General features: G+C 45.9%; 4 protein-coding genes across 7 annotated transcripts in view; 3 read left to right on the top strand and 1 right to left on the bottom strand.

Moving 5' to 3' along the window:
* The window catches only part of LOC146010130 (uncharacterized), a 424,288-nt gene that overhangs the window by 128,778 nt on the left and 271,483 nt on the right, over positions 1 to 24,027 (top strand). The gene's annotated exons all lie outside the window — the stretch shown is intronic.
* Positions 1 to 24,027, bottom strand: part of LOC146010169 (uncharacterized) — a 263,545-nt gene that overhangs the window by 83,236 nt on the left and 156,282 nt on the right. The window lies entirely within an intron of this gene.
* Positions 1 to 24,027, top strand: part of LOC146010153 (uncharacterized) — a 360,112-nt gene that overhangs the window by 203,535 nt on the left and 132,550 nt on the right. The gene's annotated exons all lie outside the window — the stretch shown is intronic.
* LOC146010228 (uncharacterized) overlaps positions 1 to 24,027 on the top strand; it is a 239,166-nt gene that overhangs the window by 136,445 nt on the left and 78,694 nt on the right. The window lies entirely within an intron of this gene.

The raw sequence follows: 24,027 nt of genomic DNA, 5'->3' as shown, positions 1-24,027 counted from the left end.
GGGGTTCCGGAATATGATAGGCTTGGCTGAAGAGGTGAGTTTTCAGGGAACACTTGAAAGTTAGGAGGCTAGTAGTGTGCGTGGTAGGGCATTCCATATGGTGGGTGCTGCCTGACAATCCTGCAAGTGTTAGTGGGAGCGAGTACTGAGTGTGGATGAGAGACGCAGAGCGGAGAGGTCGGGTGGGGGATATATTTTGAGATAAAGGAAGAGATATAAGTCGCTGTCGTCAGAGTAATGACTTTGTATGTAAGTAGAAGTATTTTATGTTGAATGCAGTAATATACAGGCAACCAATGGAGGGACTGACAGAGCGGATCAGCAGACAGCTAGCCAGGAAGATCAGCAGCGGAGCAGCATTCAAAATGGATTGTAGTAGCGAGAGACTGTTCTCGGGAAGACTGGTAAGGAGACTATCCCAATAATGGATGCGTGATATAATGAGTGCATGAATTAGTTTTTGAAGTGTCTTGTGTAAGGTACGGACTAATTTTGGATGTTTTTTTTAGATGCATGTAACATGATTTAGAGAGATTGATTGTGAGGAATGGAGGACAGTTCAGAGGCGAGGATGGCCCCCTAGGCAGCGAGCTTGTGGAGTAGGATTGATTGTTGTGTTCTCAACAGTGATAGAGATATCAGGTTGGTGACTACTCTTGGTTGGTGGGAATATAATTCTGTTTTGGAAATGTTGAGTGAGATGACATGCAAGATGAAATGTCAGAAAGACATTCAGAGACACGAAGCAATACTGATGGTGACAGTTCCGTGGAGGAAAAATAGAATTGAGTATAATCAGCATACAGATGAGTCTCTCGATCATTGCCAAATTCCTGTTTTTTTCATCTTCAAACTTTTGGACTGATCCGAACTAGCCCTAGTTCCTCCACTCTTCATCCACCCAGCACAGGAGTCTTGTTCAACAAGCCCTAACACCGCCAGCTATCCTCCATTGCACCAGCAAAACCACCTGCCCAGTAGGCAAACATCAATGCGGGACTGTGCAACTATCCATGGTGGACGGTAACTAATAACCATCTTAATTTATTTGGAAAATCTCAGAGGGCAAAATAGGAACCGACAGTAAACATCTGTATACCAGGAATGATGCATATTGTTTTATATTACCGATACAGTCCTTTAGGCGCTATCTGGGAACGATTCTCTTTCAAATTTTTGGACGACAATACCCAAAAAATAAGACAAAGCACCACAATAGAGTAATACAATTTTGGAAAGATGAATATGGACAGAAATTCAATAAAAGTTAATTCTTGATAGGTGGACTCGTACCCTTCGCGTTGGTCTATTGTTTTAAGGTAGACATAAGTCGCTTGTGAAGGAGCGGCCTTATTGCCGTACGATTTCACCCCTTTAAAACAATACTCCACTTGAATCCTCAAGGGAAAAGAGAGTAAAACCACAATAGTGTAACACTGTTATGGTAAAGTGATCAAGATTCAGTACATATTCATCCTTAGTGAGGGGACCCGTACCGTTTAAGTTGGTCTACTTTTTGAGGGTAGACATAAATCACTTATAGGGAGCGGTCAAATCACCATTGGAACACTTCACTTATTCACTCTGCTTGTAGCTCATGAAAATAAAAGAAAGCTGGTATGGTATAATACCGCTTTATTCACAAACATTTAAAAACACATACAACAGGGTATTAAACTCCAGACTCTCACCGAGTAGTATTGTCCACAATGAAAATGCAGACAATAAGGCAATTGATGTAAACCAGGCGTCCCTGCAGCCTCCCCCGGTGCACAGTCCAAAGTCCTTTCCCCTTACTCCACCGCCAACGCGTTTCCAGACCACAATGGTCTCTTTGTCAAGGCATATGGAGTGAATGCATAGATGCTATATTTATACCCCTATGTGGGGCGGCCTAATTCCAGACATAGATCGTTCCTAATGTCTAATTCCCACCTTTCCCTGAATGCCCTTCCGGCATTGCGTCCATGTTTTACATTCTGTCAGCCGTTACAGCTGACAGTGATTGCGTCGCATTCTCTGGTTTCTCCGTGATACTTCCGGGTTCCGCCGGAAGTTCAAGTGACGTTGTGCGTTCCAAACGACGTCATTCCCGGAAGTCTCGGCATTTGTTATGCGTTCCAACTTGCGCTCTCTTTTCTTGTATAGTCTGCGCTTCGTTTTTGTTCACTTTAGGCTGCCGCTTTGCTCGAACCTCTTAAATATCCCGTGCAATTTCTCCAGAGAGTTTTATTTTTTTATGTAATACATAAAAAACAAGGATTAGGTTCTGTTAAAGTGACAGATACCATTTAAAGTGACAAGTGCCATTTTTCTTTAAACGTGCATAAAGTGCCATAGCCCATTCTTTGTGCAAAACCATAAATGTCATAAAGTGACATAGTGCAAGGAAAGTGCATGACATGGCCTAAGATTATTTTGTGCAAAATACAGCAAAGGATTGTTAAAAGAACCACAGATAAAAAGATAAAAAAAATTTAAAAATTACATAAACCACTTTAATTCAAAATCTTTATTCAAACCCCCTGGAATGAGGGTTTGGTGGTTGAATATCAGGGTCATCTCACTCTTTGCAAGGGAGGTAGCAATATCACCCCCTCTGATGTTCCCTTCTACTTTTTTTAAAATATAAAAATTCTTTATAAAATCGGGATTACACTGATGATGAGTTTTAAAATGCATCGGCAGGGCATGTGTCTCAAGTCCCTTTTTTATGTTGCGCACATGCTCGCTCATCCTTGTTTTAAAGGGCCTGCTTGTCCTGCCAATATAAAATAGGTACATTCTATGGCATAAACTACGTTAACAGAGTGACATGTTACAAACTCTTTAATAACAAATTTCTTCCCATTAAGGCATAGTTAAGTTATTTTAGACCCAAAGTTGTTTTTCACTGTTTTGCAACCTATGCAAGAACCACATCTGTAGAAACCCACCGATGTTATCGTGTTTTTTTTAGGAGATGTGGGGCATAGGCTTTTCACGAGCTTTGATTTTAAATTAGGTGCTCTCCTAAATATACAAAGAGGTTTCGATGGGATCTCTCCACCTATAACTGGATCTTTTTTAAGAAGGTCCCAGTGCCTCTGTATGATTTTTCTTATTTCTTGATGTTGAGAGGTATAATTAGTGGTGAAGGACCACTTGAATCTATCCGACTGGTTTGTACGTTTTTCTTTTGGGGTGAAAAGTACATATCTTTCTAGTTCTTGTACTTGTAAAAGGGAATTGCTGACCTTCTCAGTATCATAACCACTTTCCAGGAACCGGTCTTTCATTTCATGAGCCTGATCCTGAAAAACTGAGTGGTCCGTGCAATTTCTCCTTAATCTTTTGAACTGTCCAATCGGAATAGAATCTAGCCATCTATCTTGGTGACAGCTGTTACGGTTGATATAAGCCTGCGAATCCGTGGGTTTTGTATAATTTTTTGTTGTGAACATATCGTTTTCCACATAAATAACAATGTCCAAAAAATTAACCTGTTCTTTACTGATATTAAAGGTTAAATTGATTCCCTTATTATTCTGATTCAGGTAATTACAAAAATTATCCAGGCTTTCTTTGTCCCCTCGCCAAACGAAGAGGATATCGTCAATGTAATGTCGCCATGACACCAGGTTTGCCCCATATGGGTGGTGGGACCAGATGGTATCGGTCTCCCACTCACCCATAAAGATGTTGGCATAGCTTGGGGCAAACCTGGTGCCCATGGCGGTTCCCCTCTTCTGAATGTAAAAGTCCTCCTTAAATATGAAGTAATTGTTCTGTAAAATGAACTCAATTCCTTCTACCAGGAAATTTTTAAGTTTCTGGTTCATTTCATAATTTGTGAGGGCTCTTTTCACTGCCTCTACACCTTGTGTATGACTTATAATGGTGTAGAGGGATGTTACATCCGCCGTAACAAGAAAAAGATCCTCCTCCCAATCTAAAGTTTCAATAAATTTCAAAACCTCGGTCGTATCTTTTAGATGGGACCGGTTCTTAATTACCAGGGGCTGTAGATGGACATCAATAAACATTGATAAATTCGAGGTTACCGAATTGACCCCCGAGATAATTGGTCTCCCGGGGGGAAGGACCGGGTCTTTGTGGACCTTTGGAAGAACATAGATGGTAGGTATTATTGGACAATCTATGTTTAAAAATGTATTCTCTTCCTCTGTTATGGTCCCTGATTTATTATTATATTTGTCAGTTAAGGATTTTAAAAGATTGACAATTTTTTGAGTTGGGTTACCCCTCATTTTTCTATATGTTTCTTGATCAGAAAGTTGTTTAAGGATTTCTCCTTCAAAGTCCTTCTTATTTAAGAGGACTATTCCACCCCCCTTATCAGTAGGTTTTATAATAAGGTTTATATGATCTATCAGAGATTTTAAGCCTTTTCTTTCTTTGAATGAGAGGTTTTGTCCCATCTTAATAAGATAATAAGAAGATAGGACAAAACCGCTCATTTTAAGAAACTGAGTGAGCCTCCATATTGGCCTGCCCACCAATCGTCCAGGTCACCTCTTGTCGAGCAGGTCCCTAACACTCTGGGGTCACCACCTGGGACGCAGGGAACCCCGAAACACGATCCAGCTAAGGACCCCCCCAGGGCATCACAATAAAGAATAGGGGTAGTAAAGTGGTGAAATTATAAGTATGGAGGTCCCTACTATATGTTTGAAGGTAGAGAGTATGTGAAATAAAAAGTGCATACATAAATAATAGACATACAGGATATAAAAAGTGACTGTGTATTTAAGTTGTGATGCCCTGAGACAGTCCAGCCAGAGCAGCCCGGGGCCCCCACGCCCAGATGCCATCCCCAAATTTTCTGACACTATGCACAAATAAATAGGACTTACTTGGTATTATGCCTCTGTCTCAGTGCAGTCCATGCTGGTTCCCTGCTTAAAAACATAGAGGGGGGTGGGGGAGGGGTGCTAATCCAGAGTGAGGCATTCTCAAACCTCAGGTGTGTATTGCTACACAGATATATGGTAGGGGGGAATTGGCTCTAAATTGCACACCCTCAGTAATGAAAGGTGCCATCTGCTGAGAATAAAATGGGTTACACAGAGAGAGAGGGTGCAAATGCACTATGCTATCATTACATAATATATAATAAGAGGTTGTTGGTATATCATTGGCCAGTGATATTGGCCTGCCCACCAATCGTCCAGGTCACCTCTTGTCGAGCAGGTCCCTAACACTCTGGGGTCACCACCTGGGACGCAGGGAACCCCGAAACACGATCCAGCTAAGGACCCCCCCAGGGCATCACAATAAAGAATAGGGGTAGTAAAGTGGTGAAATTATAAGTATGGAGGTCCCTACTATATGTTTGAAGGTAGAGAGTATGTGAAATAAAAAGTGCATACATAAATAATAGACATACAGGATATAAAAAGTGACTGTGTATTTAAGTTGTGATGCCCTGAGACAGTCCAGCCAGAGCAGCCCGGGGCCCCCACGCCCAGATGCCAACCCCAAATTTTCTGACACTATGCACAAATAAATAGGACTTACTTGGTATTATGCCTCTGTCTCAGTGCAGTCCATGCTGGTTCCCTGCTTAAAAACATAGAGGGGGGTGGGGGAGGGGTGCTAATCCAGAGTGAGGCATTCTCAAACCTCAGGTGTGTATTGCTACACAGATATATGGTAGGGGGGGAATTGGCTCTAAATTGTTCCCTGCGTCCCAGGTGGTGACCGCAGAGTGTTAGGGACCTGCTCGACAAGAGGTGACCTGGACGATTGGTGGGCAGGCCAATATCACTGGCCAATGATATACCAACAACCTCTTATTATATATTATGTAATGATAGCATAGTGCATTTGCACCCTCTCTCTCTGTGTAACCCATTAGATTAGAGGAATGGTCAAGAGCATGGCAACTACAGTTTAATGCCAAAAAAATGCAAAATCATGCACTTGGGACTCAGAAATCCAAAGACTAAATATAATATAAATGGCACTATAATGGAAACTACTGAGGAAGAGAGGGATCTAGGTGTCACTATTTCAGGGGACTTAAAAGCAGGTAGGCAATGTAACAAAGCAATGAAGAAGGCAAGTCAGATGCTTGGTTGCATAGGGAGAGGTATCAGCAGTAGAAAGAAAGAAGTAATAATGCCACTGTATAGGTCATTGGTACAACCTCACCTAGAGTATTGTGTTCAGTTCTGGAGGCCATATCTCCAGAAGGATATAAATACATTAGAGGCTGTACAAAGAAGGGCAACTAATATGTATACTTTAGAGCAGAGAAGGGAAAGGGGGGACATGATAGAAACTTTCAAATATATCAAGGGTTTTAACAAGGTACAGGTGGGAGACATTCTTCACAGGAAGAGGAGCAACAGAACACGAGGACATGCACTGACACTAGAGGGAGGAAGATTCAGGGGAAATGTGAGGAAGAATTACTTCACAGAAAGAGTAGTAGATAAGTGGAATAGCCTCCCATCAGAGGTGGCAGAGGCAAATACAGTAGTACAATGTAATCATGCTTGGGATAAGCATATTGATATCCTTACAAAAAAATAAGGATCAAATATGGTTTGAGGTAACATGTTTAAAAAAAGGGGCAGACTAGATGGGCCAAGTGGTTCTTATCTGCCGTCAAATTCTATGTTTCAATCCCACGAGCGAAGGAAATGCCCCAATTGAAGAGACTCCAAATCTGTCCACCGGATCAACGAGTCCCTTGTCTCCTGAAACAGTAGCAGTGTTTCCTGTTTCATTGATTTCGGGTTCCCGGACGGACTTGACAGAATGTTCCATCGGAAAGGCCTTGAGTGAAACCCCGCATACTGCAGGGTCTCAAATGTTGCCACCATTTTGCCCAACAGCTTCAAACTGCCATATAGAGGGATTTGGCGACTGGAGAATTGCCATCACCAACCGGCGAATGTCCACTGCCTTGGACTCTGGAAGGAAAACACGATGTAGATGTGTGTCCAAAATCACACCCAAAAACTGGAGTTTCTGAGCGGGTGTTCAATGAGACTTTGGCAGATTTAACATCCACCCGTGGTCTCGAAGAAACTGCGTTGCAATCGTCAGATGTTCCTGCAACTTCTCTGCCATTTCCGCCCTTAACAAGAGGTCATCCAAGTACGGAATAATCACAATCCCTTTTAACCTGAGAGCCGCTGCCATGACAGCTATCACCTTTGTGAAAACTCTCGGCGCTGTGGCCAGTCGGAAGGGTAGAGGCGTTTTGCAATAGGAACTCATCTGCAGTTTCAGGCTGAAACTGCAGATGAGTTGTTCCTATTGCAAAACGCAGCAAAGATTGATGTTCCCTGCATATCGGCACGTGTAGATAAGCATCCTGGATGTCCACTGAGGCTAAAAATTCTCCTGGTTCTATGCTTAAAAGCACTGACCGAAGAGATTCCATACTGAAGTGATCCACCCACAGATGTAGGTTTAAAGATTTCAGGTTTAGAATGGGTCAGAAGGAACCATCCGGTTTGGGGACTAAGAAAAGAATGGAATAAAATCCCATCTTTCTTTCCTCCTGAGGTACCGGGATCACAACTCCGTTGCCGCCCCCAAGAGGGCTTTCCGCAAGGGAGCTTCTCGTGGCAAGGGTGTTGGGAGAAATCTATTTTGGAGGGACTCCCCTGAGATTGATCCTGTAACCCAGCAAAATTATAGAGTGAACCCAAGGGTCCGGGGTGGAGAGACACCACACATCCCGATACTGCAGGAGGCAAACCCCCCCCCCCCCCTCTGATCCCAGAACGGGGAGTCTCCGCCTCGTCATGCTGAGGACTTTTCCTCACTTTTTGAAGAATGTTTCTTTGCAAAGGCCCCAAAGTGGGATCTGGGCGACCTTCCTTTGCCACAGGGAAACTTTGTTCTGCCTGGTTGTCCTCTACTGGACACACCCCCTCGAAAGGAGGAACGAAAGGAAGACCTGAATGCCCCAAACATTGACACTGAGTGCTTAGTAGATGTGGTGGGGAGGAAAGTGCTCCCCCCCCTTATTTAACCACTTGAGTGGTATGCCCAGAGATTTTCCGGGCTCAGCTGCGCTGCCGCAGCGGGCTGTCCCGGAAAATATCTGGGCATACCCCTATTATACAATAGGTGCGCACCACTGGCGCAGCACCTCTACAGCACATCCTGTGACCAGCTCCAGTCCCCCCCTGTTCCTTTGCTCTGGCGATCGGTAAGCCGGAGCTTCCCTGACCCGCCAGCCAGCCTGTCACTCATGTTACGGTGACGTCGGCGGCAGGCTCGGGTATGGTTGGCCAGGTTGGAGGGACTCGGAAGCGCTCAGGCACCCGAGTCCTCCCGAGCCGCGAACATCACCCAGCCTGCCGCCGACGTCACTGCTAAATGTGACAGGCGGCATAGGCTGGGGGAGAGAGGCAGCAAGGAAGCTCCGGCGTACTAACGCCGGAGCGGAGGTGAGGGGGGGGGGCTGCTTCCAGCTTTCTGTGGTGGGTTTTGCTGGGGCAGGATAAACCTGCCCTGGTAGGTTTGTCCTGCTCCAGCAAAACCCACCGCTCAAGGGGTTAATAAGTGAATCCAGTTGAGCCCCAAAAAGAAGTTCTCCTTTGAAAGCCAATGCCTCTAGAGACTTTTTAGACTCGCTATCAGCTTCCCAAGCCTTAAGCCAGAGAACTCTCCTAACTGTCACAGAAGTGGCTGACACCTTTGACTCCATCTTGGCGCCTTCTCCACCAGCCTCACAAACATATTCCGCTGCACACTTTAGCTTTTCTGCCAAAGCTAAAGCTTCTGTGTCTGGCTGAAGCTAAGCACGCAAAGCATCAGGCCCACTTCATCATGGCCTTGGATACCCAAGCTGACGCAATGACCGGACGTAAAGTAAAGCCATCCCCTTCAAACACAGCTGTCAGACAGCCTTCAATCTTTTTATCCACGGGGTCTTTGAAGGCAGGACCCCCTTGTACAGGCAAAGCAGTGGTCTTAGACAACCTAGAAACAGCTGCATCCACCAGAGGGACCTTTTCCCACACTTTCACATGCTCCTCCGGCATGGGGTACATGTTGGCAAATCTCTCTTTTTTTTTTTATCTTTTATTGACAGAAAAAGACAAACTTATACAGAATACAGTTACAGAGAACAAAATAAAGTTGTCTGGTCGGTAACTAACAATAGTAACATTGGTTGATGGTACATTCACGCGATCTGTAGGATGATTATTGCACCACATTAATTCACAAATATACATTTATATATTATTTCAGAAGGGAGGGTCGTTAGTTAAGGTTTCAGTTAAGTACCAGGTGGTGTCCGAGAAAGAGTTTCTTAGGGCGGTTTTTAAAGGGGGGGGGGAGAGGGTACGTATGTAGGGCAACCAGGTATCAAAGAATTTGTTTGCCAATTTTTCTTTTTGAACAGAGGTTTCTGTCCAGTCCATCATAAACAGATATGTTTTTTTTTTTTTTGAATCAAGTGTGTTTTTATTGTTTTTTTTTTTCAGATTACATGTAATAACATATCTAATTTAACTAAGATAAAAAAAAGAAAATAATAAAGACATACAGTTTGAACATTACTTGTGTGGTACATTATTCCAGGTTGGAAACAGGTTGGCATATATCAATTACAGTGATTAGGCATAGTCATTTTCACAGTAGTACTGAATAGAGATTGTGACCGGTGCCGCGTACAAAAGGTACCCAGGTGAATGTGGAGCTACAGTCTCCAAGGGGTTCAACCGAGCCCTAAACATAAACAGAAATTTATCGGTTCATAAACAGATATGTTATTCTGGGGAAGGCTAAGGATAATGAGGGTGGGGTTGTCCAGATCCATTCTGACAGTATCATTTTTTTAACAGTCGCTGCCATTTTAACAAGTAACAGTCGAGTGCCTGATGATCGGCGTTTGCAATCTGCCTATGAGTACTGTCCCCAAAAGACCAAAGCTTTTGAGATATTATAATCTATATCTAGTTTTGTTTTGACATAGTTCTGAAACTCTATCCAAACAGACTGCACAACATCACAGGACCACATGCAGCGCATCAAGTCCGCATCTGGGTTACCGCACTTGTAACAATTGGCGTTGGGAGCTCCCCCCGTAAGATATTTAAGTTTTGGAGTAAATATGATCTATATAATAACTTTTGATGCATCTCCATATAGGATATAGATACTAGGCTCTTGTTTAAGGTCTGGTATGCTGTCAACATTGTCTTGTTGGCAAATCTCTTAAGCATGAGAAGCCTTTTATGAGGTGTCTTCCATGCTTCCCCAAGTAGTGCTTTCATGCCCTCATCCGAAGGGAAGGTAACTGCATCCCTGCACTGTTTCTTAAATACACCCTGAACTGGCACTTTATCCTCCATCTGACAGGTTTAATGTTTGTTTAACTGCCAATATTAAATCTTCAATACCAGGGACAGAAGACTCAAACTCTTCCCTCTGGTCCCAAAACATATCTTCAGCACATTCATCTTCGGACTCTAAATTAAGAAGGGGAGGTGTGGATAAAGGGTGCCTGGGTGAAGTTACCTCAGGAGCCTTGGAAAGCTGCTCCATAAAAGTATTCATTTTATGGACAATCTGTGCTGTGTCCTGCATTACTTGCAGTAGAGCAGAGTCCCCCTGAGATGGGGTAATAGAGCCCACAGACGGTTGAGAGGAGGATAAAAGCCTAGGAGATTTAACAAGCTCATCTCTCTGCCTACTCAAAGCCTGTACTAAGGCATTCATAGATCTCCCCAATAGAGCCGCCCACGCAGGTTCAGGCTGCTCAGACCTCTGGGCTTGAGCCCCATTGGGCACAGACTCACAAGCAGGGCACAAGTCTCCCTGATCCATCTGTTCAATAGTTAATTTAATTCCACAAAACCTGCAGTCAATTAACATGGCAGACGCTCCCTCCCCAAGAGCAGCAGCACTACACCTTTCTGTCATGATAACACACACACAGTGCACAATATTAGGCGTTTGTACAGAATAATATACCCAAGTACTTATCTGTCTGCTCTGCTGCAATGAACCCTCAGCGGCCACCAGGGAAAGCGCTGCCCAGGAGAAACTTTCCACTCAGTTCTGTAGTGTAAAATCCTCCTCCAGCTCCGCAAAGTGTGGAGAGAAATGGCGCCAGAACAGATTGTAGGAAGATACCAAGTCTCTGCTTCAGTGGGGAGGGAAGCTTTTTGGCACCCTCCCCCTATCAGCCACTCCTACCAAGTGTTTCTCCTTACTTCCAGTGTCTCCCCTCAGGCTGGGACAACTTGGAAGCATCCAGCTCATGATGTGAGGGGAGAGCAGGAGTATAATAGGGGCTGATGGCTCCTGATGTATGAGATACACCAGAGAGTGTGGGGAGGAGACTGGTCAGATCTCTGGGCTGGTAACACACAGTGACATGATGTGAGGGAGAGAGCAGGAGTATAATAGGGGCTGATGGCTCCTGATGTATGAGATACACCAGAGAGTGCGGGGAGGAGACTGGTCAGATCTCTGGGCTGGTAACACACAGTGACATGATGTGAGGGGAGAGCAGGAGTATAATAGGGGCTGATGGCTCCTGATGTATGAGATACACCAGAGAGTGCGGGGAGGAGACTGGTCAGATCTCTGGGCTGGTAACACACAGTGACATGATGTGAGGGGAGAGCAGGAGTATAATAGGGGCTGATGTCTCCTGATGTATGAGATACACCAGAGAGTGTGGGGAGGAGACTGGTCAGATCTCTGGGCTGGTAACACACAGTGACATGATGTGAGGGGGAGAGCAGGAGTATAATAGGGACTGATGACTTCTGATGTATGAGATACACCAGAGAGTGTGGGGAGGAGACTGGTTAGATCTATGGGCTGGTAACACACAGTGACATGATGTGAGGAGGAGAGCAGGAGTATAATAGGGGCTGATGGCTCCTGATGTATGAGATACACCAGAGAGTGTGGGCGGAGGAGACTGGTCAGATCTCTGGGCTGGTAACACACAGTGACATGATGTGAGGGGGAGAGCACGAGTATAATAGGGGCTGATGGCTCCTGATGTATAATAAACACCAGAGAGTGTGGGGAGGAGACTGGTCAGATCTCTGGGCTGGTAACACAAGTGACAAAAAGTTAGGGGGAGAGCAGGAGTATAATGGGGGCTGATGGCTTGGGGGTCCACCATTGATCCTGCTATTATTGATGTTCCAACATCGATCCTGCCTCCATATATGTTCTGCCATCAATCCTGCTAACCATCAGTGTCTCACCACCGATCCTGCTCATCAGTTACCCATCATTGCACCATCTGGTCAGTAACATCTAGCCACCTTATGAGTCTTCATGCTGGCTTCTATCTGCATCCTTGGGACTTCATCCCTGTTCTAACCCTGCACCATCTGTGAGAGTTTAGCATTGATACTATTATCATCAGCATTCATACAGACTCCCTATGCCATTGAGGACTGTTACTACTTACCAGTGTGCTTTCATTGGGTGCACCCGACTCCTGCATTAAGTCTTATTACCATCTGCCGCTGTGTGTTGTCATATCTATTGCGAGCTTTAATAAAAAATACTTATTTTATTCATACCTAAAGACTTCATTTTTGGTCATGCCTTCGGGCCAATGCTCAGAAGCCCTCACTATGTCTAGTCCTCCCAGGTTTATACACACGTCAGCCCCTATGCCTGAGTCCTCACCAGGTCAGCTCCAGACCTCAGGCATGACAGTTATTCTGTACTGACCGAAGAGGGTGCGGGATAAGAGGCTGCTGTAGTGACAGAGGAGGGTGCGGGATAAGAGGCCGCTGTACTGACCGAGGAGGGTGCGGGATAAGAGGCCGCTGTACTGACCGAGGAGGGTGCGGGATAAGAGGCTGCTGTAGTGACAGAGGAGGGTGCGGGATAAGAGGCGGCTGTAGTGACAGAGGAGGGTGCGGGATAAGAGGCCGCTGTACTGACCGAGGAGGGTGCGGGATAAGAGGCCGCTGTAGTGACAGAGGAGGGTGTAGGATAAGAGGCCGCTGTAGTGACAGAGGAGGGTGCAGGATAAGAGGCCGCTGTAGTGACAGAGTAGGGTGCAGGATAAGAGGCCGCTGTAGTGACAGAGGAGGGTGCGGGATAAGAGGCTGCTGTAGTGACAGAGGAGGGTGCGGGATAAGAGGCTGCTGTAGTGACAGAGGAGGGTGTAGGATAAGTTGCCGCTGTAGTGACAGAGGAGGGTGCGGGATAAGAGGCCGCTGTAGTGACAGAGTAGGGTGCAGGATAAGAGGCCGCTGTAGTGACAGAGGAGGGTGCAGGATAAGAGGCCGCTGTAGTGACAGAGGAGGGTGCAGGATAAGAGGCCACTGTAGTGACAGAACAAGGGTAATATGTGACTCTCTGTAATAAGTGATTATTCCTCACCTGTGCTGGTATCTGTAGGGATTTCTTCCTCCTTACACTGCTGGTCACCCCTCATATCCTTCTCTTCCCCCTCTGTATCTTCCCACATAATATCACACAGATCTTCTCCCTAATTGATAAAATATATAAAATCACAGATATCTTACAATCACATTTATTTAAATTAATTGTGTCTTTGGCATCTATTAGTTGATTTATCTCTAAGCCCCCCCCCCCCCCCCCCTCTTCAATGAAAAACGAATTCAGAATACTACAGGAATCCAGAAAACATAAAACACATCACCCTTCTCTAATAGCGTTAAAGATAGTGTTACAGATCCTTTCATTGTGCAGGATGGAATGCAGACAAACTGGCCTCATCTATGTTTTCTTTCTATTAAACAACCTCACCCCTCTGGCAATAACAGAAACATGGTGCACACTAGACAGTCACTGCTTCATCTGAGGCCCTCTAACACAGTGCACTCCACATCACTAATCATTTGTTGGTGTGGTCGCCCCAGTTTCATCACCTTTCAAATAGCTACGATATATATTAGTTTTTTTTAGACATATGGACTGAGTTTGTAAACAGTAAAGTGCTGAGTGATCCGGTAGCGGAGTCACATGACCAGAAGGATGGGGAGGGAAGTGTTACACTAAGGGGGTGTCACGTGCGCAAGTGTCAACATTGACACAAAAAAAATCATGAAAAACTCGTTCCGCCCTTTTAATGTGTCAACTTTTTACATGTTGATCCTTTGCGTGTGTTGACCTTTCTGGGCCAGATTAGACACTGTTGGCCCCATGATACACATCCTTATTAACACAAGTGCACGACTGCAACCCTACATTACCATACGTTACCAAAAATGACCATACATTACTGTGGAGCCCAGGAGTTGGGAACTGTGTCTGATCTACATATATAATACACCAGTCTGCTCCACCTGCATTATCATCACGGAGCACCACAGTCTGCGCCACCTATTTAACATTAAATTAGAATGTAACAATAATACTAGATGCAATTTCCTGACGCTGCCGGACTCAACACTGGGTCCTCCCAGCGGCCTCCTCCGCAACCCGCAACTTGTCTTGTTATGGACAATTGAAACATTCCTGGACCCTGGAACTCAGAGCGAGGGCGGAGTACGGTGGAACGCACAATGCGGAAGTACAGTGGAACGCACAATCCGGAAGTACCCGGAAGTGCTGCGTGTGTAACCTGCTGTTGTGTCTGGGAGAGAGCAGTCCTCGGGTGAGTGTCCCCATAAACAGGGGTGAGAGGGTATGGGTAGCGGGTGACGCCCGGGAGCTGCTGCTGGGGAGACGGCGCCTCCCGGCCTTACACGTGTGCTGTGGCTGAGATGGGATATAATAGCTGTATATCCCGATACAGTGACTGGGGCCCTGTCCCACCCTCTGCCATAGGCTGGTTACCAGCAGTGTGTGGCCCCTCTGACACAGTATTAGTCCTCTTATATTGCAGTTATTATTGTGTAGATGGGCATCATCACTAGGCTATTGTGCTGATAAATATGTGTATAATCAGCCTTGTATACAATTGGTGATATGTGTACTACACCACTGTGTAAGAGGGATATACCCACAGTAGTGTACATATGGCTGTATACAGTGTATGTGCTATAATATACCCCTATTATATACATAGTGCTGCATGTACTTCTAGAGAGATCCTGATTGCTAGGAGTCCGTGGCCTGAACAAGCTGTAGCCGTGTACAGGGAAATCCCCCTCTGTATATGTGACACCGCTGTACATGTATTTGTGTGCAGCAATTCCACATAAGGCACATTATGTGACATTTACTATCAGTAAGCCTGAGATAGGCAAGTGCTGCTGTCATACCATTATCCTCAGTCTGTGTAACACTTGGGGATACTAAGTACAGCATTGTATCTAATATATGAGAAGCCTAAATACTATATATTGCAGCACACTAAGTATGGGGCTGATTCAGACCTGATCGCAGGGCTGAGAATTAGCAGAGGCCACAGTTTAGGTAAGACTCCGGCCCGCTAGATTGATATCCCGCCTTGTGAAGCAATGCGCAGCCGTGCAAATATGTCCAAATCCTGTCGCAAGCCGTTCACCGTCGGATGATTGTTACACTGGTCCCATCATATCCAGCCCAGTGCTGACGTCACACACCCTCCCCTAATACAGGCATATCCAGCCCAGTGCTGACATCACACACCCTCCCCTAATACAGGCATATCCGGCCTGGTGCTGACGTCACACACCCTCCCCTAATACAGCCATATCCGGCCTGGTGCTGACGTCACACACCCTCCCCTAATACAGGCATATCCAGCCCAGTGCTGACATCACACACCCTCCCCTAATACAGGCATATCCAGCCCAGTGCTGACGTCACCCACCCTCCCCTAATACAGGCGTATCCGGCCTGGTGCTGATGTCACATACCCTCCCCTAATACAGGCATATCCAGCCCAGTGCTGACGTCACCCACCCTCCCCTAATACAGCCATATCCGGCCTGGTGCTGATGTCACACACCCTCCCCTAATACAGGCATATCCGGCCTGGTGCTGACGTCACACACCCTCCCCTAATACAGGCGTATCTTTTCTTACACAGATACACCGACTTACAGATAGTACACCGTAATACGGCACATCATCTCTTACACAGATACACTGACTTACAGATAGTACACAGTAATACAGCACATCATCTCTTACACAGATACACTGACATACAGATAGTACACAGTAATACAGCAGATCATGGACCAGATTCTAAAAGCTTCAAAAGTGATAAAATGGAGAGTGATAAACAGCCAGCCAATCAGCTCTTACCTGCCATGCCACAGACTGTGTTTGAAAAATGTCAGGCAGGAGCTGATTGGCTGGCTTTTTATCACTCTCAATTTTATCACTTTTGAAGCTTTTAGAATCTGGCCCCATCTCTTACACAGATACACTGACTAACAGATGGTACGCAGTAATACGGCAGATCATCTCTTACACAGATACACTGACTTACAGTTGGTACGCAGTAATACGGCACATCATCTCTTACACAGATACACTGATTTACAGATGGTACACAGTAATACGGCACATCATCTCTTACACAGATACACTGACTTACAGATGGTACGCAGTAATACGGCACATCATCTCTTACACAGATACACTGACTTACAGATAGCACGCAGTAATACGGCACATCATCTCTTACACAGATACACCGACTTACAGATGGTACGCAGTAATACGGCACATCATCTCTTACACAGATACACTGACTTACAGTTGGTACGCAGTAATATGGCACATCATCTCTTACACAGATACCCTGACTTACAGATGGTACGCAGTAATACGGCACATCATCTCTTACACAGATACACTGACTTACAGATAGTACACAGTAACACGGCACATCATCTCTTACACATATACACTGACTTACTGATGGTACGCAGTAATACGGCACATCATCTCTTACACAGATACACTGACTTACAGATAGTACACAGTAATTCAGCAGATCATCTCTTACACAGATACACTGACGTACAGATAGTACACAGTAATACGGCAGATCATCTCTTACACAGATACACTGACTTACAGTTGGTACGCAGTAATACGGCACATCATCTCTTACACAGATACACTGACTTACAGATAGTACACAGTAATACGGCACATCATCTCTTACACAGATACACTGACTTACAGATAGTACACAGTAATTCAGCAGATCATCTCTTACACAGATACACTGACGTACAGATAGTACACAGTAATACGGCAGATTATCTCTTACACAGATACACTGACTTACAGATAGTACACAGTAATACGGCACATCATCTCTTACACAGATACACTGACTTACAGATAGTACACAGTAATACGGCACATCATCTCTTACACAGATACACTGACTTACAGATGGTACGCAGTAATACGGCACATCATCTCTTACACAGATACACTGACTTACAGATAGTACACAGTAATACGGCACATCATCTCTTACACAGATACACTGACTTACAGATGGTACGCAGTAATACGGCACATCATCTCTTACACAGATACACTGACTTACAGATAGTACACAGTAATACGGCACATCATCTCTTACACAGATACACTGACTTACAGATAGTACACAGTAATACGGCACATCATCTCTTACACAGATACACTGACTTACAGATAGTACGCAGTAATACTGCACATCATCTCTTACACAGATACACTGTCTTAAGGCCCCCATACACTATGAGATTTATCTGACCTGTAAAATTGCAGGAGACCTACATACAATTTGACACTTGATGTGCCATTTTTTACATCCAATTTGTGTCAGATAAATCACGTGATTTATCTGATGCAAATTGAATGCAATCCATATATGTGCTCGCTCTGCTGAACGCCTCTGGAGGAAATCTCACTCTCTGGCAGACTTCCTCCATTTCAAGTTTATTCTCTCCTCCTACAGCGCTTCTCTCTCCTCTGCCAAACAATCTTTCTTCAAATCTCTCATCTCTTCCCATTCCTCCAATCCCTGACGTCTCTTTGATACTTTCAACACTCTACTTCGCCCTGCACCACCCCTCCTCCCTTCATTCCTCACTGCCACTGACTTTGCCTCCTTCTTCCTCTCTAAAATTGAGATAATCCGACATGATATCTCCTTCCATACCCCCTCTGCTGCCCACCCACCCCAAACATCCTCCCCTACCAACTACCCCACTCTGTCATCCTTCTGCCCTACTACAGCTGAGGAAGTCCACTCCCTCATCTCATCCTCTCCCCCCCTCTACCTGTCCCTTGGACCCTCTCCCCTCCCGTCTCCTCAGTTCCCTCTCCCCCACTGGCTGCGCCCACCTTGCTCACCTCTTTAACCTATCTCTTTCTACTGGCATCTTTCCCTCACCCTTCAAACATGCTCTGGTCTCACCTATTCTTAAAAAAAACAAACCTGGATCCTTTATCTCCCACAAGCTACCGCCCTATCTCTCTTCTCCCATTTGCCTCTAAAATACTAGAACGGCTGGTTTACAGGCGTCTCACCAGCTACTTGTCTGACCACTCCATCCTTGATCCCCTTCAATCTGGCTTTCGCCCACTTCATTCCACTGAGACTGCCCTAGTGAAAGTCACCAATGACCTGCTGTCAGCCAAATCCAAGGGTCACTTCTCCCTGCTTATCCTTTTGGACCTATCTGCTGCCTTTGACACTGTGGATCACCCTCTCCTCCTCCACACACTCCAAAACAGTGGCCTCTCTGGCACAGTCTTCAACTGGTTTTCCTCTTACCTCTCCAACCGTTCCTTCTCAGTCTCTGCCTCTGGCTCTACCTCACCATCTTCTATCCTTCCTGTCGGGGTCCCTCAGGGTTCCGTCCTTGGCCTCCTTCTGTTCTCTCTGTACACCTCCTCTCTGGGTGCACTCATTAACTCCTTTGGCCTCCAATATCACCTCTATGCGGATGACACCCAAATCTACCTCTCCTCTCCTGATCTGTCCCCCACTGTTTTCTCTCAGATTTCCAACTGCCTCTCTGCCATCTCCACCTGGATGTCTGAGCGATTTCTGAAGCTGAATATGGACAAAACCGAACTCATTATCTTTCCCCCACCCAGAGCTATGCCCCCTACTAATATCTCTATCACTGTTAACAACACCATCATCTCCCCCGTTCCCCAACTCCGCTGCCTGGGTGTCACTCTTGACTCCTCCCTCTCCTTTGCACCCCACATCCAAGCCCTGGCCCATTCTTGCCGGTTCCAGTTACGCAACATTGCTTGCATCAGGCCCTTTCTCTCACAGAGTGCAACTAAGCTGATCATCCACTCATTGGTCATCTCACGGCTCGACTACTGCAATGTTCTCCTCACCGGCCTCGCTCAATCCCAACTGGCTCCTCTCCAATCTGTCCTCAATGCTGCAGCCAGGTTTATCTTCCTCTCCCGCCGCTTTAATTCTGCCACTCCCCTTCAACAAAATCTGCACTGGCTTCCATTCCCCTACAGAATCCTCTTCAAACACCTCACACTCACATACAGGGCCATCTCTAATTCCATTGCTCCATATATCTCTAACCTCATCTCCATTCATACACCCTCCCGCCCTCTACGGTCGGCTGACGACTGTCGTCTCTCCTCCACCCTGATCACTGCTTCCCATGCTAGAGTACAGGACTTTGCCCGTGCTGCACCCCTTCAGTGGAACGCACTCCCTCGCTCCATTAGACTCTCCCCGACCTTGCAAAGCTTCAAACGGACACTGAAAACTCACCTATTCATCAAAGCATACCCTTCCACTGCATAAAACAGATGGTTCTCCGACCCCTTGCCTGTTTACATCCTGCTATCTAACCACCACCCACTTGCTTGCACCTCTTGTAATCTGTCTCCCCTTCCTACTAGATTGTAAGCTCCTCCGAGTAGGGCCCTCTTCCCTCCTGTTGTCAAAGCCCTCTTCTCTTCACATGTCACTCACAGGTCTCCTATACTTCAACACTCAGTGACCATCTTTGTCCGCATACTCATCTCCATCATTGGCATCTAGCCTCTAGTTGTATGTTGATTGAGTCCTCACTACTTATATCCAAGCTGTAATGTGTATTGAACTGTGGCGCTCTTTATTTGTACTGTATTCTTGTTATTTATTCAATGTTCTGCCAAGCTGTGTCTCCCTGTATTGTTCCTTTGTACGGCGCTGCGAAACACTTGTGGCGCCTTATAAATAAAATTATAATAAAATTATAATATATATATATCAAGAAAAAACAGTGCTTAAATCAGTAAAAAGCCAGTGTCCAATTTAGACAATAGTACCATCAGAGAATTTCCTCCGTATGAATGTCTTTTTAATTGAGTATGTCCCCGGCAGCTTTAACTCTCCACCTCACAGAGGTAATCCTGAATCCACAGGCATTTTATCTAGAAGAAAATGATGAGAGCAAGCGCTCCATAGTGCGTGAATCAGTTTAAATATTTATTTAATACAAGGTAAAACACTGGTGCTACAGAGAGCAGAGATCACATACCGAATGAGGCGGCACAAACACCGCTGTATATTCACATGAAGTGCTGACTCCGCAGCAGGTTGTTGGAGTGGTTAAACTCAGATGGTTTTCAACAAGCGGCGGGCAGCAGACGGCAGACGGCAGCGGTGGTCTGTTCTCCACAGGTTTTACTCCGGTCAGAGAAGACATTAGAACTCCAACGCGTTTCGTCATTGACTTCGTCAGAGGGCTAGCGTCAGTCTCCGGCCCATTTTATCAGCCAGATAGAATTCCAGAGGCCACTTTCTCTAAAACAATTACAGGCCCCACGATTGTTACATCATAAAAAGAATATAAACACATTTACATACAAAATTTTTCACTACAATTATATAAAAAAATATATATACAAAAGGAATGGCACAATTTATACACTACTAGACAGAATTAGTATAAAAAGAATTTGCGGCTTAATAGCCAATCACTTTAAGTCTCAATACATGCATTTCGAGACAAATACAGAATATCGGAATACATATATACAATTTTTCCAGGCAGAATATACAAAATATGGACATATTGTAACAGGAGAAAATAAAAAATGAAAAATAATGAAAAAAAATAAACTGCAATCACAAGAGAGTGCAATTCGGTCCACATTAGCCAATAAAGGCTGTGATTTCCTATCCGTCGTTCAATCCCTTTGGACTTAGGGTTCCTAGATGATACATCTAGAAGGATTCCCTCCTAAGTAACATTTTTTTCTCTATTTCCCCTCCCCCCCCCCAATGTCTGTGGTGACAATCTCAATTCCCACAAATTTCATACCTTGTGGGTCACTTTTTTGACAACGGGCAAAGTGCCTAGGCACACTATGGATCGTTCCTCGATTTTTTTAATATTGCTGTAGTGCTCTAGAATTCTTATCTTCAAAGCCCGTTTTGTCTGCCCCACGTATCTCATGCCACATGGGCAGACAAGGAGATACACCACGTGTGTTGAGTTGCAATTGATTGCAGTTTTTATTTTCCATTTCTTGCCCCCTTTACCAACAATTTCTTTTGAACCCCTTAAACTGTGTGTGCACATTTTGCATTTCCCACAGCAGAAAAAAAAACAGTTGCTGGGGACATTTGATTGGGCATAAATCCTGTGGCGTTTGTCACCTTAACCGGGAGTAGACTTGGTGCAAGTCTGGTTTTTAGGGTACTAGCTCTTTTAAATACTATATCGGGACCAGAACCCAGATAATCCTTCAAAAGTGGGTCCAACTTAAGGACAGACCAATGTTAATTCAGAGTTTTGCGTATTTGGATATTCTGCGCATTAAATTGGGTTACAAACGGACAAAAACTGGATGGGTTCTTCTCCCTTTCTTTATATTGTAACAATTGTTTTCTATCTAAATTTCTAGACCTTACCAAAGCAGTCAATAAGAGTTTGAGGATAACCTTTTTCCTGGAATCTAGGATAAACCAGAGCTTGTTGTTCAAATATATCCATATTGCTGCAATTCCGTCGCAGCCTCAACAATTGTGAGTATGGGAGATTGCTCTTCCATTTCTTGTAATGGCAGCTGTTATATGGCAAGTAATTGTTGCTATCAACCTACTTAAAGAAGGTACAAGTTTCGATATTCATAGGTTGTTCCTCCCTAGCAGTGAGGGTAAGGTCAAGAATTTCCAAACTTCTACTATTGAAGTTATATGTGAATCCCAGGTTATACTGATTATCATGTATATACTCAACAAATGTACGAAATTCTTCATGGGACCCCTTCCAAATCAAAAGTAGGTCATACTATTGATTTGGAAGGGGTCCCATGAAGAATTTCTTAAATTTGAATTCATTTTTTATTTGTGTAATTAAACCCCTGCCTGCCAGGATTTCCTTGCCTCTATGCTCCTCCATTATGGAAGGGGTTAATGGTGCAAAGAAGACAGCGTTAAGGTGCCCACACACGCACCGATCCCGGCGGTGCGATGGGGTGCGCACTCCCGCGGCACCTCATCGCACAGTACAAAAAGTATGTGCTGCACATACTTTTTGTACTAGCTTTTTATAGCATAGCATCGCATGCACATCGCATGCACAAGGCATACGATGTGATGCTATGTGTGCTAGTTAAGCACAGAACGCACGCCGGGATCGATGCGTCTGTGGGCACCTTTACAGTTAACACACAGAGCTTCCCCCCAAACACTATTTCCAGATCCCACAGCGACTTACATAATAAAAGTTAGAGATAGAGGGGAGGAGGACACTCCCAGTGACGTCAAGAGGGAGGCAGATCAGCCAGTGAGAAGCTCCCCCTGACATCCAGCAGCAAGGGGGGGGGGGGGTGTCGGGCTCTGCTGTCCATACCGACCTCGACCTTCAGCAGCAGGGGAGAGGGGGGTGTCGGACTCTGCTGCCCGCCGACCTCCAGCAGCAGGGGGGCCTGGGGCCCAATTCAAATGTTCCTGCAGTTTAGTGGTGGGTGCCGCGGCACCGATCCCTCTCCGGCAGCCGCGGACACCCTATGTGTGCCCCCCAGGTTAGAGGACTGGCGCTGCCACTGGGAGGCCGGACACCCTGGTCCCCTGCGTGCGGCGCTAGCCAGGGGGAGATGGGACTCACTCACGATGCAGCCCCGGGTCAGCTCCGGCGGCTGCAGCGAAGTGACGCCGTTAACCCCTGGCGCAGAACACAGTGACTAAGCCGTGCTGCCCCGGGTACGGGGGGGGAGGAGGAGAGGGGAAGCCGCCAACAGGGACTGGGGTGTGCTGCAGCCCCAGTCAGAGGCTGCGGCGAGGTGGAATGGACTAACCAGCTCCCAGCACAGCCAGGGAAAGGAGCCCCTGCAGCCAGGATGGCTTTCCTGGGCTGCAGGGTTAAGTAGGTACATTGTAAAAGAAATATATTGCAAACTAGGTGATTCATCGCGCCCTACGGGCGCTCTTCACACCGTCGTAAGGGGCTGCGCCCCCTTAATTTGTGAACGTTTGTATATGAGAAATATGGTTAGAATTGTATGAAAGATGCCCTGTATTGCAACTTAGGTGTCCGCGAATCGCGGGAGGGGGGGTCGCGGAGGGTGCCGCGAATTACAGGAGGGGGTGTCGCGGGGGGTGCCGCGAATTGCAGGAGGGGGGGTTGTGGGGGGGTGGATGCTGCGAATCGCGGGAGGGGAGGGATTGCAGAGAATCGCGGGAGGGGGGTCGCGGGGTGGGTTGCCGCAAATCGCGGGAGGGGGGTTACGGGGGCGGGGGTTGCGGCGAATCATGGTAGGGGGGGTCGCGGGGGGTGTGCCGTGAATCACGGGAGGGGGGGTCACGGGGTGGGGTGCCGAGAATCGCGGGGGGGTGTGTGTGCCGTGAATCGCGGGAGTGGGGGTTGCGGGGGGGGGGGTGGGGGGTGGTGTGACGCGAATCGCCACAAGAAAAAATCAACACAGAAAGGTCAACACATGTAAATGTTGACATAAGTGTGGCACTTCATTGGTGTCCATGTCGACACATGAGAATGAATATGAAAATATTCAAAAAATGAAAAAAAAAAACTTCAAAAACTCATGTCAACCTTTTTCATTGTCGACCATAGCCATGTCAGTGTTTTCCATGTGCAATTTAATTCTGGAACTGCCGCGAATCACGGGGGGTGCCGCGAATTGCGGGAGGTGGGGGGTCGCGGGGTTGGG

The sequence above is a fragment of the Crinia signifera genome, chromosome 6 (genome assembly GCF_055691185.1).
Source record: "Crinia signifera chromosome 6, ASM5569118v1, whole genome shotgun sequence".
NCBI lineage: Eukaryota > Metazoa > Chordata > Amphibia > Anura > Myobatrachidae > Crinia > Crinia signifera.
This window is presented reverse-complemented; position numbering and strand designations above follow the sequence as displayed.